The sequence below is a fragment of the Scyliorhinus torazame genome, chromosome X (genome assembly GCF_047496885.1).
Source record: "Scyliorhinus torazame isolate Kashiwa2021f chromosome X, sScyTor2.1, whole genome shotgun sequence".
Taxonomy (NCBI): domain Eukaryota; kingdom Metazoa; phylum Chordata; class Chondrichthyes; order Carcharhiniformes; family Scyliorhinidae; genus Scyliorhinus; species Scyliorhinus torazame.
Genome location: NC_092738.1, coordinates 33803908 through 33818492, shown reverse-complemented (window position 1 = coordinate 33818492; position 14585 = coordinate 33803908).

Below are 14585 nucleotides of genomic sequence, written 5' to 3'. Positions count from 1 at the left end.
TTTGTGGCCGTGCAGAGGAGTGACCTAATGGAGTGTAGGGCATCGGGTAGGACCTCCTGCCAGTGGGTGGTTGGGAGATTTCTCGACCGCAGGGCCAGAAGGACAGCCTTCCACACGGTCGCGTTCTCCCTCTCCACCTGCCCGTTTCCCCGTGGGTTATAGCTGGTCGTTCTGCTCGAGGCGATGCCTTTGCTGAGCAGATACTGACGCAGTTCATCGCTCATGAACGATGTACCCCGTTCGCTGTGGATATAAGCAGGGAAACCGAACAGGGTGAAGATGCTGTGCAGTGCCTTAATCACCGTGGCTGAGGTCATGTCGGGGCAGGGAATGGCGAATGGGAAACGGGAGAACTCATCGATCACGGTGAGGAAATAGGCATAACGGTTGGTGGACGGGAGGGGCCCTTTGAAGTCCACGCTCAGTCGCTCAAAGGGGCCCGAGGCCTTCACGAGCCAAACCTTGTCTGGCCGATAGAAGTGCGGTTTGCACTCCGCACAGACCTGGCAGGCCCTGACCATGGCCTTGACCTCCTTGGTTGAGTAAGGTAGGTTGCGGGACTTGATGAAATGGACGAGCCGGGTAACCCCCGGGTGGCAGAGGTCATTGTGGATGGCTTGCAGGCGGTCCTCCTGCGCGTTGGCACATGTGCCGCGGGACAGGGCATCTGGGGGCTCGTTGAGCTCCCCTGGACGATACTTGATATCGTACGAGTAGGTGGAGAGTTCGATCCTCCACCTCAAAATTTTATCGTTTTTTATTTTGCCCCGTTGCGTGTTATCGAACATATAGGCGACCGACCGTTGGTCGGTGACGAGGGTAAACCTCCTACCGGCGAGGTAGTGTCTCCAGCACCGCACAGCCTCCACAATGGCTTGTGCCTCCTTTTCGACTGCAGAGTGTCGAATCTCGGAGGCGGTGAGGGTTCGGGAGAAGAACGCTACTGGTCTGCCTCCTTGATTGAGGGTAGCAGCCAGGGCGATGTCTGATGCATCGCTCTCTACCTGGAAAGGGATGGTTTCGTCCACCGCGCGCACAGCGGCCTTCGTGATGTCGGCCTTGATGCGGTTGAAGGCCAATTGAGCCTCAGCCGAGAGGGGAAAAGTGGTGGTCTTTAGGAGTGGGCGGGCTTTGTCCGCATACTTGAGGACCCACTGGGCGTAATAGGAGAAAAGCCCCAAGCACCGTTTGAGGGCCTTGAGGCTGCGGGGGAGAGGGAGTTCCTTAAGGGGGCGCATGCGGTCAGGGTCGGGACCTAGGACCCTGTCTTCCACAACATAGCCGAGGATGGCCAGCCGGGTGGTGTGGAAAACGCATTTGCCCTCGTTATAGGTCAGGTTAAGGGCTCGGGCGGTCTGGAGGAACTTTTTGAGGTTAGCGTCATGGTCCTGCTGGTCAGGGCCGCAGATGGTGACATTGTCCAAGTACGGGTATGTAGCCCGCAAACCGTACTGGTCCACCATTTGATCCATCGCCCTTTGAAAGACGGAGACCCCATTTGTGACACCAAAGGGGACCCTGAGGAAGTGGAAGAGCCGGCCGGCTGCTTCGAAGGCAGTATAGGGGCGGTCTTTTGGTCGGATGGGGAGCTGGTGGTAGGCAGATTTGAGATCGACCGTGGAAAAGACTCGGTATTGGGCAATCCAATTGACCATTTCCGTGATGCGAGGAAGTGGGTACGCATCAAGCTGCATGAATCGGTTTATGGTCTGGCTATAATCCACGACCATCCGTTTCTTCTCCCCGGACCGGACTACCACCACTTGCGCTCTCCAAGGGCTGTTGCTAGCCTCGATGACCCCCTCTCCCAGTAAACGCTGGACCTCTGACTTGATAAAAGCCATATCTTGGGCACTGTAGCGCCGGCTCCTGGTGGCAACGGGCTTACAGTCGGGAGTGAGGTTCGCGAATAGCGAGGGGGGTGCGACTTTCAGTGTCGCAAGGCAGCACACCGTGAGGGGGGGCAAGGGTCCGCCGAACTTCAGTGTCAGGCTTCGGTGGCTGCACTGGAAATCCAGTCCGAGCAGCAGGGGGGCACAGAGGTGAGGGAGGATATAAAATTTGAAACGGGTGTATTTGGCACCCTGGATCGAGAGATCCGCGATACAGTACCCCGTGATTTGTACGAGTAGGACCCAGATGCGAGGGCTATGGTTTGGGATGCGGGATGGGTGCGTAGGGAGCAGCGCCTTACCGTTTGAGGGTGGATAAAGCTCTCCGTGCTCCCGGAGTCGAAGAGGCATGCAGTGTCGTGCCCGTTGACCTGGACCTGCATCATGGAGTTCTGCAGGTGTTTTGGCCGAGTTTGATCGAGGGTGATCGCACCCAGTCGCGGGTAGTCGGAGTCGTCAGCCGAGTCGGACTCGTAAAATGGCCGCTGCCGTCGGTCGCACGTGTCGGGTAGAGAAGATGGCCGCCGACCAGATGGCTGCTCCCATGATTCGCACGAGGCTGATGACGCGTCAGAAGAGGGCGTGTCGGGTCGGAGCGCAGCAGCATTGCGAGGCCTGCGGGCCTGAGAGCCTGATTTTCGGGCCGGCTGTTCTTTGTTTTTCTGGCCCCTGGGTCTGGCCAGGCAGACCCTCGCAAAGTGCCCTTTCTTCCCGCAGTCCCTGCAGATCGCGGAGCGGGCTGGGCAGCGTGGGCGTGGGTGCTGGCCCTGCCCGCAGATGTAGCGAGGTGTGCCCCCATGGTGAGCGGGTCGCCGCGTGGCGCAGGCCTGTAATACGGGTGAGTCTCAGGAAGTCCGGGGGGGGCTGGCAGAGTCCGCGGGGTACGTACCCAAGTTATGTCGGGCCACCTCCAGCGAGGAGGCGAGCGTTAGCGTCTCCTGGAGGTCTTTTGCCCCGTTTTCGAGCAGCCGCGCCGGATGTAGGTCGAGCGGATTCCGGACACGAAAGCATCCCTGATGTGTAGGTTCATATGGACTTCCCCTGTCACATCCTGATGGTCACAGTCCCTGGCCAGCGCGGTGAGTTTCTCAACAAACTCGTCGAGCGATTCCCCCGAGTGCTGCCGGCAGGTAGAGAGCAGATGCCGGGCGTGCACCTCATTGACGGGTTTGACAAACCGCTTGCGGAGCAACTCAATCGCTTCCTCATAAGTCGTCGCCTTTTCGAGCGTGGCGGAGATTCTGTGACTCATCCGGGCGTGGAGTAGACGCAGCTTGCGTGGCCCCAGGATGGGAGTCTCTGCGGAGTCCAGGTAGGCCTCGAAACACCGCAGCCAGTATTTAAAAATTTCCTTTGCCTCCGGCGTTTGTGCTTCCAGATTGAGCTTCTCTGGTTTTAGGCCTGCGTCCATCCTGAATCTAGTTTAGTCTAATAAATTGAGGTACCCTCAATAATGATGCTTAGAGATTAAACTGTAAAGAAGGCTTTATTAGACTAATAACTATACTACAGCTATGGACGAGAGCTGACTGTTACAGACCATGAGGCAGGCCTTTATGTATGGCTCCCAGATGGGCGGAGCCAGAGGCAGAGTCCCCAGGGTTCCAAGCCCAGTCTTAAAGGGGACATCACCTTACATGATGATAAGGCAGTAACCGATCATCACAGTTTACGGGATGGGTGACAAGGGAACAGCGCCTTACCGTGTCGGGGTAAACAAAGCTTTCCGTGCTCCCGGAGTCGATCAGGCACGATGTCACGTGGCCGTTGATGGCGATCGTTGTGGTGGCTTTCGCTAGAGTCCGGGGCCGACTCTGGTCCAGGGTAACGGAGGCCAGCTGCAGCAAGGGGGAGTTCTGGTCGGGCAGCGTGGAGTCAGCAGTGTTGGGGGCTTGAGGCCGGTCCAGGGTAACTGAGGCCAGCTGCAGCAAGGGGGAGTTCTGGTCGGGCAGCGTGGAGTCAGCAGTGTTGGGGGCTTGAGGCCGGTCCAGGGTAACTGAGGCCAGCTGCAGCAAGGGGGAGTTCTGGTCGGGCAGCGTGGAGTCGGCAGTGCTGGGGGCTTGAGGCCGGTCCAGGGTAACTGAGGCCAGCTGTAGCAAGGGGAATGTCTGGTCGGGCAGCGTGGAGTCGGCAGTGCTGGGGGCTTGAGGCCGGTTCCGGGTAACGGAGGCCAGCTGTAGCAAGGGGAGTTCTGGTCGGGCAGCGTGGAGTCGGCAGTGCTGGGGGCCTGAGGCCGGTTCCGGGTAACGGAGGCCAGCTGTAGCAAGGGGGAGTTCTGGTCCGGCAGCGTGGAGTCGGCAGTGCTGGGGGCTTGAGGCCGGTCCAGGGTAACGGAGGCCAGCTGCAGCAAGGGGGAGTTCTGGTCGGGCAGCGTGGAGTCGGCAGTGCTGGGGGCTTGAGGCCGGTCCAGGGTAACTGAGGCCAGCTGCAGCAAGGGGGAGTTCTGGTCAGGCAGCGTGGAGTCGACAGTGCTGGGGGCTTGAGGCCGGTCCAGGGTAACTGAGGCCAGCTGTAGCAAGGGGAGTTCTGGTCGGGCAGCGTGGAGTCGGCAGTGCTGGGGGCTTGAGGCCGGTCCAGGGTAACGGAGGCCAGCTGTAGCAAGGGGAGTTCTGGTCGGGCAGCGTGGAGTCAGCAGTGCTGGGGGCTTGAGGCCGGTCCAGGGTAACTGAGGCCAGCTGTAGCAAGGGGAAGTTCTGGTCGGGCAGCGTGGAGTCGACAGTGCTGGGGGCTTGAGGCCGGTCCAGGGTAACGGAGGCCAGCTGCAGCAAGGGGAGTTCTGGTCCGACAGCGTGGAGTCGGCAGTGCTGGGGGCTTGAGGCCGGTCCAGGGTAACGGAGGCCAGCTGCAGCAAGGGGAGTTCTGGTCGGGCAGCGTGGAGTCGGCAGTGCTGGGGGCTTGAGGCCAATCCAGGGTAACGGAGGCCAGCTGCAGCAAGGGGAGTTCTGGTCCGACAGCGTGGAGTCAGCAGTGCTGGGGGCTTGAGGCCGGTCCAGGGTAACGGAGGCCAGCTGTAGCAAGGGGAGTTCTGGTCAGGCAGCGTGGAGTCGGCAGTGCTGGGGGCTTGAGGCCGGTCCAGGGTAACGGAGGCCAGCTGCAGCAAGGGGAGTTCTGGTCGGGCAGCGTGGAGTCAGCAGTGCTGGGGGCTTGAGGCCGGTCCAGGGTAACGGAGGCCAGCTGCAGCAAGGGGAGTTCTGGTCGGGCAGCGTGGAGTCGGCAGTGCTGGGGGCTTGAGGCCGGTCCAGGGTAACTGAGGCCAGCTGCAGCAAGGGGAGTTCTGGTCAGGCAGCGTGGAGTCGGCAGTGCTGGGGGCTTGAGGCCGGTCCAGGGTAACTGAGGCCAGCTGTAGCAAGGGGAGGTTCTGGTCGGGCAGCGTGGAGTCGGCAGTGCTGGGGGCTTGAGGCCGGTCCAGGGTAACGGAGGCCAGCTGTAGCAAGGGGAGTTCTGGTCCGACAGCGTGGAGTCAGCAGTGCTGGGGGCTTGAGGCCGGTCCAGGGTAACGGAGGCCAGCTGCAGCAAGGGGAGTTCTGGTCGGGCAGCGTGGAGTCGGCAGTGCTGGGGGCTTGAGGCCGGTCCAGGGTAACGGAGGCCAGCTGTAGCAAGGGGAAGTTCTGGTCGGGCAGCGTGGAGTCGGCAGTGCTGGGGGCTTGAGGCCGGTTCCGGGTAACGGAGGCCAGCTGCAGCAAGGGGAGTTCTGGTCGGGCAGCGTGGAGTCAGCAGTGCTGGGGGCTTGAGGCCGGTCCAGGGTAACGGAGGCCAGCTGTAGCAAGGGGAGTTCTGGTCCGACAGCGTGGAGTCGGCAGTGCTGGGGGCTTGAGGCCGGTCCAGGGTAACGGAGGCCAGCTGCAGCAAGGGGGAGTTCTGGTCGGGCAGCGTGGAGTCGGCAGTGCTGGGGGCTTGAGGCCGGTCCAGGGTAACGGAGGCCAGCTGCAGCAAGGGGAAGTTCTGGTCGGGCAGCGTGGAGTCGGCAGTGCTGGGGGCTTGAGGCCGGTCCAGGGTAACGGAGGCCAGCTGCAGCAAGGGGAGTTCTGGTCGGGCAGCGTGGAGTCAGCAGTGCTGGGGGCTTGAGGCCGGTCCAGGGTAACGGAGGCCAGCTGTAGCAAGGGGAGTTCTGGTCCGACAGCGTGGAGTCGGCAGTGCTGGGGGCTTGAGGCCGGTCCAGGGTAACGGAGGCCAGCTGCAGCAAGGGGAGTTCTGGTCGGGCAGCGTGGAGTCAGCAGTGCTGGGGGCTTGAGGCCGGTCCAGGGTAACGGAGGCCAGCTGCAGCAAGGGGGAGTTCTGGTCGGGCAGCGTGGAGTCGGCAGTGCTGGGGGCTTGAGGCCGGTCCAGGGTAACGGAGGCCAGCTGCAGCAAGGGGAAGTTCTGGTCGGGCAGCGTGGAGTCGGCAGTGCTGGGGGCTTGAGGCCGGTCCAGGGTAACGGAGGCCAGCTGCAGCAAGGGGAAGGTCTGGTCGGGCAGCGTGGAGTCGGCAGTGCTGGGGGCTTGAGGCCGGTCCAGGGTAACTGAGGCCAGCTGCAGCAAGGGGAGTTCTGGTCCGACAGCGTGGAGTCAGCAGTGCTGGGGGCTTGAGGCCGGTCCAGGGTAACGGAGGCCAGCTGTAGCAAGGGGAGTTCTGGTCAGGCAGCGTGGAGTCGGCAGTGCTGGGGGCTTGAGGCCGGTCCAGGGTAACGGAGGCCAGCTGCAGCAAGGGGAGTTCTGGTCGGGCAGCGTGGAGTCAGCAGTGCTGGGGGCTTGAGGCCGGTCCAGGGTAACGGAGGCCAGCTGCAGCAAGGGGAGTTCTGGTCGGGCAGCGTGGAGTCGGCAGTGCTGGGGGCTTGAGGCCGGTCCAGGGTAACTGAGGCCAGCTGCAGCAAGGGGAGTTCTGGTCAGGCAGCGTGGAGTCGGCAGTGCTGGGGGCTTGAGGCCGGTCCAGGGTAACTGAGGCCAGCTGTAGCAAGGGGAGGTTCTGGTCGGGCAGCGTGGAGTCGGCAGTGCTGGGGGCTTGAGGCCGGTCCAGGGTAACGGAGGCCAGCTGTAGCAAGGGGAGTTCTGGTCCGACAGCGTGGAGTCAGCAGTGCTGGGGGCTTGAGGCCGGTCCAGGGTAACGGAGGCCAGCTGCAGCAAGGGGAGTTCTGGTCGGGCAGCGTGGAGTCGGCAGTGCTGGGGGCTTGAGGCCGGTCCAGGGTAACGGAGGCCAGCTGTAGCAAGGGGAAGTTCTGGTCGGGCAGCGTGGAGTCGGCAGTGCTGGGGGCTTGAGGCCGGTTCCGGGTAACGGAGGCCAGCTGCAGCAAGGGGAGTTCTGGTCGGGCAGCGTGGAGTCAGCAGTGCTGGGGGCTTGAGGCCGGTCCAGGGTAACGGAGGCCAGCTGTAGCAAGGGGAGTTCTGGTCCGACAGCGTGGAGTCGGCAGTGCTGGGGGCTTGAGGCCGGTCCAGGGTAACGGAGGCCAGCTGCAGCAAGGGGGAGTTCTGGTCGGGCAGCGTGGAGTCGGCAGTGCTGGGGGCTTGAGGCCGGTCCAGGGTAACGGAGGCCAGCTGCAGCAAGGGGAAGTTCTGGTCGGGCAGCGTGGAGTCGGCAGTGCTGGGGGCTTGAGGCCGGTCCAGGGTAACGGAGGCCAGCTGCAGCAAGGGGAAGGTCTGGTCGGGCAGCGTGGAGTCGGCAGTGCTGGGGGCTTGAGGCCGGTCCAGGGTAACTGAGGCCAGCTGCAGCAAGGGGAGTTCTGGTCCGACAGCGTGGAGTCAGCAGTGCTGGGGGCTTGAGGCCGGTCCAGGGTAACGGAGGCCAGCTGTAGCAAGGGGAGTTCTGGTCAGGCAGCGTGGAGTCGGCAGTGCTGGGGGCTTGAGGCCGGTCCAGTGTAACGGAGGCCAGCTGCAGCAAGGGGAGTTCTGGTCGGGCAGCGTGGAGTCAGCAGTGCTGGGGGCTTGAGGCCGGTCCAGGGTAACTGAGGCCAGCTGCAGCAAGGGGAGTTCTGGTCAGGCAGCGTGGAGTCGGCAGTGCTGGGGGCTTGAGGCCGGTCCAGGGTAACTGAGGCCAGCTGTAGCAAGGGGAAGTTCTGGTCGGGCAGCGTGGAGTCGGCAGTGCTGGGGGCTTGAGGCCGGTCCAGGGTAACGGAGGCCAGCTGCAGCAAGGGGAGTTCTGGTCGGGCAGCGTGGAGTCGGCAGTGCTGGGGGCTTGAGGCCGGTCCAGGGTAACGGAGGCCAGCTGCAGCAAGGGGAGTTCTGGTCGGGCAGCGTGGAGTCGGCAGTGCTGGGGGCTTGAGGCCGGTCCAGGGTAACTGAGGCCAGCTGTAGCAAGGGGAGTTCTGGTCCGACAGCGTGGAGTCGGCAGTGCTGGGGGCTTGAGGCCGGTCCAGGGTAACTGAGGCCAGCTGCAGCAAGGGGAGTTCTGGTCGGGCAGCGTGGAGTCGGCAGTGCTGGGGGCTTGAGGCCGGTCCAGGGTAACTGAGGCCAGCTGTAGCAAGGGGAGTTCTGGTCCGACAGCGTGGAGTCGGCAGTGCTGGGGGCTTGAGGCCGGTCCAGGGTAACTGAGGCCAGCTGCAGCAAGGGGGAGTTCTGGTCAGGCAGCGTGGAGTCGACAGTGCTGGGGGCCTGAGGCCGGTCCAGGGTAACTGAGGCCAGCTGCAGCAAGGGGGAGTTCTGGTCGGGCAGCGTGGAGTCGGCAGTGCTGGGGGCTTGAGGCCGGTCCAGGGTAACTGAGGCCAGCTGCAGCAAGGGGGAGTTCTGGTCGGGCAGCGTGGAGTCGGCAGTGCTGGGGGCTTGAGGCCGGTCCAGGGTAACGGAGGCCAGCTGTAGCAAGGGGAGTTCTGGTCGGGCAGCGTGGAGTCGGCAGTGCTGGGGGCTTGAGGCCGGTTCCGGGTAACGGAGGCCAGCTGCAGCAAGGGGAAGGTCTGGTCGGGCAGCGTGGAGTCGACAGTGCTGGGGGCTTGAGGCCGGTCCAGGGTAACGGAGGCCAGCTGTAGCAAGGAGAGTTCTGGTCCGACAGCGTGGAGTCGGCAGTGCTGGGGGCTTGAGGCCGGTCCAGGGTAACGGAGGCCAGCTGTAGCAAGGAGAGTTCTGGTCCGACAGCGTGGAGTCGGCAGTGCTGGGGGCTTGAGGCCGGTCCAGGGTAACGGAGGCCAGCTGCAGCAAGGGGGAGTTCTGGTCGGGCAGCGTGGAGTCGGCAGTGCTGGGGGCTTGAGGCCGGTCCAGGGTAACGGAGGCCAGCTGCAGCAAGGGGAAGTTCTGGTCGGGCAGCGTGGAGTCGGCAGTGCTGGGGGCTTGAGGCCGGTCCAGGGTAACTGAGGCCAGCTGCAGCAAGGGGAGTTCTGGTCCGACAGCGTGGACTCAGCAGTGCTGGGGGCTTGAGGCCGGTCCAGGGTAACGGAGGCCAGCTGTAGCAAGGGGAGTTCTGGTCAGGCAGCGTGGAGTCGGCAGTGCTGGGGGCTTGAGGCCGGTCCAGGGTAACGGAGGCCAGCTGCAGCAAGGGGAGTTCTGGTCGGGCAGCGTGGAGTCAGCAGTGCTGGGGGCTTGAGGCCGATCCAGGGTAACTGAGGCCAGCTGCAGCAAGGGGAGTACTGGTCAGGCAGCGTGGAGTCGGCAGTGCTGGGGGCTTGAGGCCGGTCCAGGGTAACTGAGGCCAGCTGTAGCAAGGGGAAGTTCTGGTCGGGCAGCGTGGAGTCGGCAGTGCTGGGGGCTTGAGGCCGGTCCAGGGTAACGGAGGCCAGCTGCAGCAAGGGGAGTTCTGGTCGGGCAGCGTGGAGTCGGCAGTGCTGGGGGCTTGAGGCCGGTCCAGGGTAACGGAGGCCAGCTGCAGCAAGGGGAGTTCTGGTCGGGCAGCGTGGAGTCGGCAGTGCTGGGGGCTTGAGGCCGGTCCAGGGTAACTGAGGCCAGCTGTAGCAAGGGGAGTTCTGGTCCGACAGCGTGGAGTCGGCAGTGCTGGGGGCTTGAGGCCGGTCCAGGGTAACTGAGGCCAGCTGCAGCAAGGGGGAGTTCTGGTCAGGCAGCGTGGAGTCGACAGTGCTGGGGGCCTGAGGCCGGTCCAGGGTAACGGAGGCCAGCTGCAGCAAGGGGGAGTTCTGGTCGGGCAGCGTGGAGTCGGCAGTGCTGGGGGCTTGAGGCCGGTCCAGGGTAACGGAGGCCAGCTGCAGCAAGGGGAGTTCTGGTCGGGCAGCGTGGAGTCAGCAGTGCTGGGGGCTTGAGGCCGATCCAGGGTAACTGAGGCCAGCTGCAGCAAGGGGAGTTCTGGTCAGGCAGCGTGGAGTCGGCAGTGCTGGGGGCTTGAGGCCGGTCCAGGGTAACTGAGGCCAGCTGTAGCAAGGGGAAGTTCTGGTCGGGCAGCGTGGAGTCGGCAGTGCTGGGGGCTTGAGGCCGGTCCAGGGTAACGGAGGCCAGCTGCAGCAAGGGGAGTTCTGGTCGGGCAGCGTGGAGTCGGCAGTGCTGGGGGCTTGAGGCCGGTCCAGGGTAACGGAGGCCAGCTGCAGCAAGGGGAGTTCTGGTCGGGCAGCGTGGAGTCGGCAGTGCTGGGGGCTTGAGGCCGGTCCAGGGTAACTGAGGCCAGCTGTAGCAAGGGGAGTTCTGGTCCGACAGCGTGGAGTCGGCAGTGCTGGGGGCTTGAGGCCGGTCCAGGGTAACTGAGGCCAGCTGCAGCAAGGGGGAGTTCTGGTCAGGCAGCGTGGAGTCGGCAGTGCTGGGGGCTTGAGGCCGGTCCAGGGTAACGGAGGCCAGCTGCAGCAAGGGGAAGTTCTGGTCGGGCAGCGTGGAGTCAGCAGTGCTGGGGGCTTGAGGCCGGTCCAGGGTAACTGAGGCCAGCTGCAGCAAGGGGAGGTTCTGGTCGGGCAGCGTGGAGTCGACAGTGCTGGGGACTTGAGGCCGGTCCAGGGTAACTGAGGCCAGCTGCAGCAAGGGGAGTTCTGGTCGGGCAGCGTGGAGTCAGCTGTGCTGGGGGCCTGAGGCCGGTCCAGGGTAACGGAGGCCAGCTGCAGCAAGGGGAGTTCTGGTCGGGCAGCGTGGAGTCGGCAGTGCTGGGGGCTTGAGGCCGGTCCAGGGTAACTGAGGCCAGCTGCAGCAAGGGGAGTTCTGGTCGGGCAGCGTGGAGTCAGCAGTGCTGGGGGCTTGAGGCCGGTCCAGGGTAACTGAGGCCAGCTGCAGCAAGGGGAGGTCTGGTCCGACAGCGTGGAGTCGGCAGTGCTGGGGGCTTGAGGCCGGTCCAGGGTAACGGAGGCCAGCTGCAGCAAGGGGGAGTTCTGGTCAGGCAGCGTGGAGTCGGCAGTGCTGGGGGCTTGAGGCCGGTCCAGGGTAACTGAGGCCAGCTGCAGCAAGGGGGAGTTCTGGTCGGGCAGCGTGGAGTCGGCAGTGCTGGGGGCCTGAGGCCGGTCCAGGGTAACTGAGGCCAGCTGCAGCAAGGGGAGTTCTGGTCGGGCAGCGTGGAGTCGGCAGTGCTGGGGGCCTGAGGCCGGTCCAGGGTAACGGAGGCCAGCTGCAGCAAGGGGAATGTCTGGTCGGGCAGCGTGGAGTCGGCAGTGCTGGGGGCTTGAGGCCGGTCCAGGGTAACTGAGGCCAGCTGCAGCAAGGGGAGTTCTGGTCGGGCAGCGTGGAGTCGGCAGTGTTGGGGGCCTGAGGCCGGTCCAGGGTAACGGAGGCCAGCTGCAGCAAGGGGAGTTCTGGTCGGGCAGCGTGGAGTCGGCAGTGCTGGGGGCTTGAGGCCGATCCAGGGTAACTGAGGCCAGCTGCAGCAAGGGGAGTTCTGGTCAGGCAGCGTGGAGTCGGCAGTGCTGGGGGCTTGAGGCCGGTCCAGGGTAACTGAGGCCAGCTGTAGCAAGGGGAAGTTCTGGTCGGGCAGCGTGGAGTCGGCAGTGCTGGGGGCTTGAGGCCGGTCCAGGGTAACGGAGGCCAGCTGCAGCAAGGGGAGTTCTGGTCGGGCAGCGTGGAGTCGGCAGTGCTGGGGGCTTGAGGCCGGTCCAGGGTAACGGAGGCCAGCTGCAGCAAGGGGAGTTCTGGTCGGGCAGCGTGGAGTCGGCAGTGCTGGGGGCTTGAGGCCGGTCCAGGGTAACTGAGGCCAGCTGTAGCAAGGGGAGTTCTGGTCCGACAGCGTGGAGTCGGCAGTGCTGGGGGCTTGAGGCCGGTCCAGGGTAACTGAGGCCAGCTGCAGCAAGGGGGAGTTCTGGTCAGGCAGCGTGGAGTCGACAGTGCTGGGGGCCTGAGGCCGGTCCAGGGTAACTGAGGCCAGCTGCAGCAAGGGGGAGTTCTGGTCGGGCAGCGTGGAGTCGGCAGTGCTGGGGGCTTGAGGCCGGTCCAGGGTAACTGAGGCCAGCTGCAGCAAGGGGGAGTTCTGGTCGGGCAGCGTGGAGTCGGCAGTGCTGGGGGCTTGAGGCCGGTCCAGGGTAACTGAGGCCAGCTGCAGCAAGGGGAGTTCTGGTCGGGCAGCGTGGAGTCGGCAGTGCTGGGGGCCTGAGGCCGGTCCAGGGTAACGGAGGCCAGCTGCAGCAAGGGGAATGTCTGGTCGGGCAGCGTGGAGTCGGCAGTGCTGGGGGCTTGAGGCCGGTCCAGGGTAACTGAGGCCAGCTGCAGCAAGGGGAGTTCTGGTCGGGCAGCGTGGAGTCGGCAGTGTTGGGGGCCTGAGGCCGGTCCAGGGTAACGGAGGCCAGCTGCAGCAAGGGGAAGTTCTGGTCGGGCAGCGTGGAGTCAGCAGTGCTGGGGGCTTGAGGCCGGTCCAGGGTAACTGAGGCCAGCTGCAGCAAGGGGGAGTTCTGGTCGGGCAGCGTGGAGTCAGCAGTGTTGGGGGCTTGAGGCCGGTCCAGGGTAACTGAGGCCAGCTGCAGCAAGGGGAGTTCTGGTCGGGCAGCGTGGAGTCGGCAGTGTTGGGGGCTTGAGGCCGGTCCAGGGTAACTGAGGCCAGCTGCAGCAAGGGGAGGTCTGGTCCGACAGCGTGGAGTCGGCAGTGCTGGGGGCTTGAGGCCGGTCCAGGGTAACGGAGGCCAGCTGCAGCAAGGGGGAGTTCTGGTCGGGCAGCGTGGAGTCGGCAGTGCTGGGGGCTTGAGGCCGGTCCAGGGTAACTGAGGCCAGCTGCAGCAAGGGGGAGTTCTGGTCCGGCAGCGTGGAGTCGGCAGTGCTGGGGGCTTGAGGCCGGTCCAGGGTAACGGAGGCCAGCTGCAGCAAGGGGGAGTTCTGGTCGGGCAGCGTGGAGTCAGCTGTGCTGGGGGCTTGAGGCCGGTTCCAGGTAACGGAGGCCAGCTGCAGCAAGGGGGAGTTCTGGTCGGGCAGCGTGGAGTCGGCAGTGCTGGGGGCTTGAGGCCGGTCCAGGGTAACGGAGGCCAGCTGCAGCAAGGGGAAGGTCTGGTCGGGCAGCGTGGAGTCGGCAGTGCTGGGGGCTTGAGGCCGGTTCCGGGTAACGGAGGCCAGCTGCAGCAAGGGGGAGTTCTGGTCGGGCAGCGTGGAGTCAGCAGTGCTGGGGGCTTGAGGCCCCATCCAAGATGGCGTCAGCCACGGGTCGCACATGGAGTCCGGGGATACAGATGATGGCGTCAGCGAGGGACAAAATGGCGGCGCCCACCCATCCAGCGTGGTGGCCGGAGGGCAAAATGGCCGTGCCCGTGGGTCGCACGTTGCCTGTGGGTAGGAGGGCGGCGGTGGGCCTTGGACGGCCGGGACTTGGAACAAAGGCTGCTGATAGTCGCTGGAGACCGCGGCCACGACGCGGGCCTGGCAGACCGTGACATAGTGGCCCTTCTTGCCGCACCCTTTGCAGGTGGCGGTGTGGGCCGGGCAGCGCGCGCGCGGATGATTCGCTTGGCCACAGAAGAAGCAGCGTTGGCTGGCGGTGAAAACGGGCCGTCTAGCGGTGCAGGCCTGCGGGGTTAGCGGGAACGTCTGGGGGGCTGCCGCGACGGGGTGCCACACAGCCCAGGGCAGCGCCGTGCGCCCGGGAGCAAACGCCAGTGCGTTTTTTTACACAACGTCCAGAGACCCTGCCAGGGCCCATACCTCAGTGAGGCCCAGCGTGTCCATTTCAAGGAGCCTTCTGCGGATGTCGGGGGAAGACATACCTGCCACGAAAGCGTCCCGAATTAAAAGTTCCGTGTGCTCGTTCCCCGTAACTGGTGGGCAGCCACAGTTCCGGCCCAGCACTAGTAGAGCCCGATAGAAGTCTTCCAGCGTTTCTTCAGGGCTCTGCCTTCTAGTTGCCAACAGGTGACGGGCGTGGACCTGGTTCAGGGGACGGATGTAATGTCCTTCCAGCAGCTCGATAGCTGCAGCATAATTCTCCGCCTCCTCGATCGGGGGTAGATCGCAGGGCTGACTCGGGAGCGTAGAAGGTGCATTTTCTGCCTTTCCGTGGGGGTGTCGGCGGCCGTGTCGAGGTAGCCCTTAAAACACGCCAGCCAGTGCTTGAAAATAGCAGCGGAGTTGTCTGCGTGGGGGCTGAGCTGAAGGCACTCCGGCTTGATGCGGAGGTCCATCCTTTCAGAAGTAATAGCTGATTAAATTGATGCACAATCAATTACTCGTCGTCCAGAACTTCCCCGGAGCGGAGAAACTACGTCATCTTCTTCACAGCCTTCAACACGTCATTGATGACGATGAACATCTTGCCAAGGTCATCCCCACACCCCCACTACTTGCCTTCAAACAACCGCGCAACCTCAAACGAACCATTGTTTGCAGCAAACTACCCAGTCTTCAGAACAGTGACCACGACACCACACAACCCTGCCATGGCAATCTCTGCAAGACGTGCCAGATCAT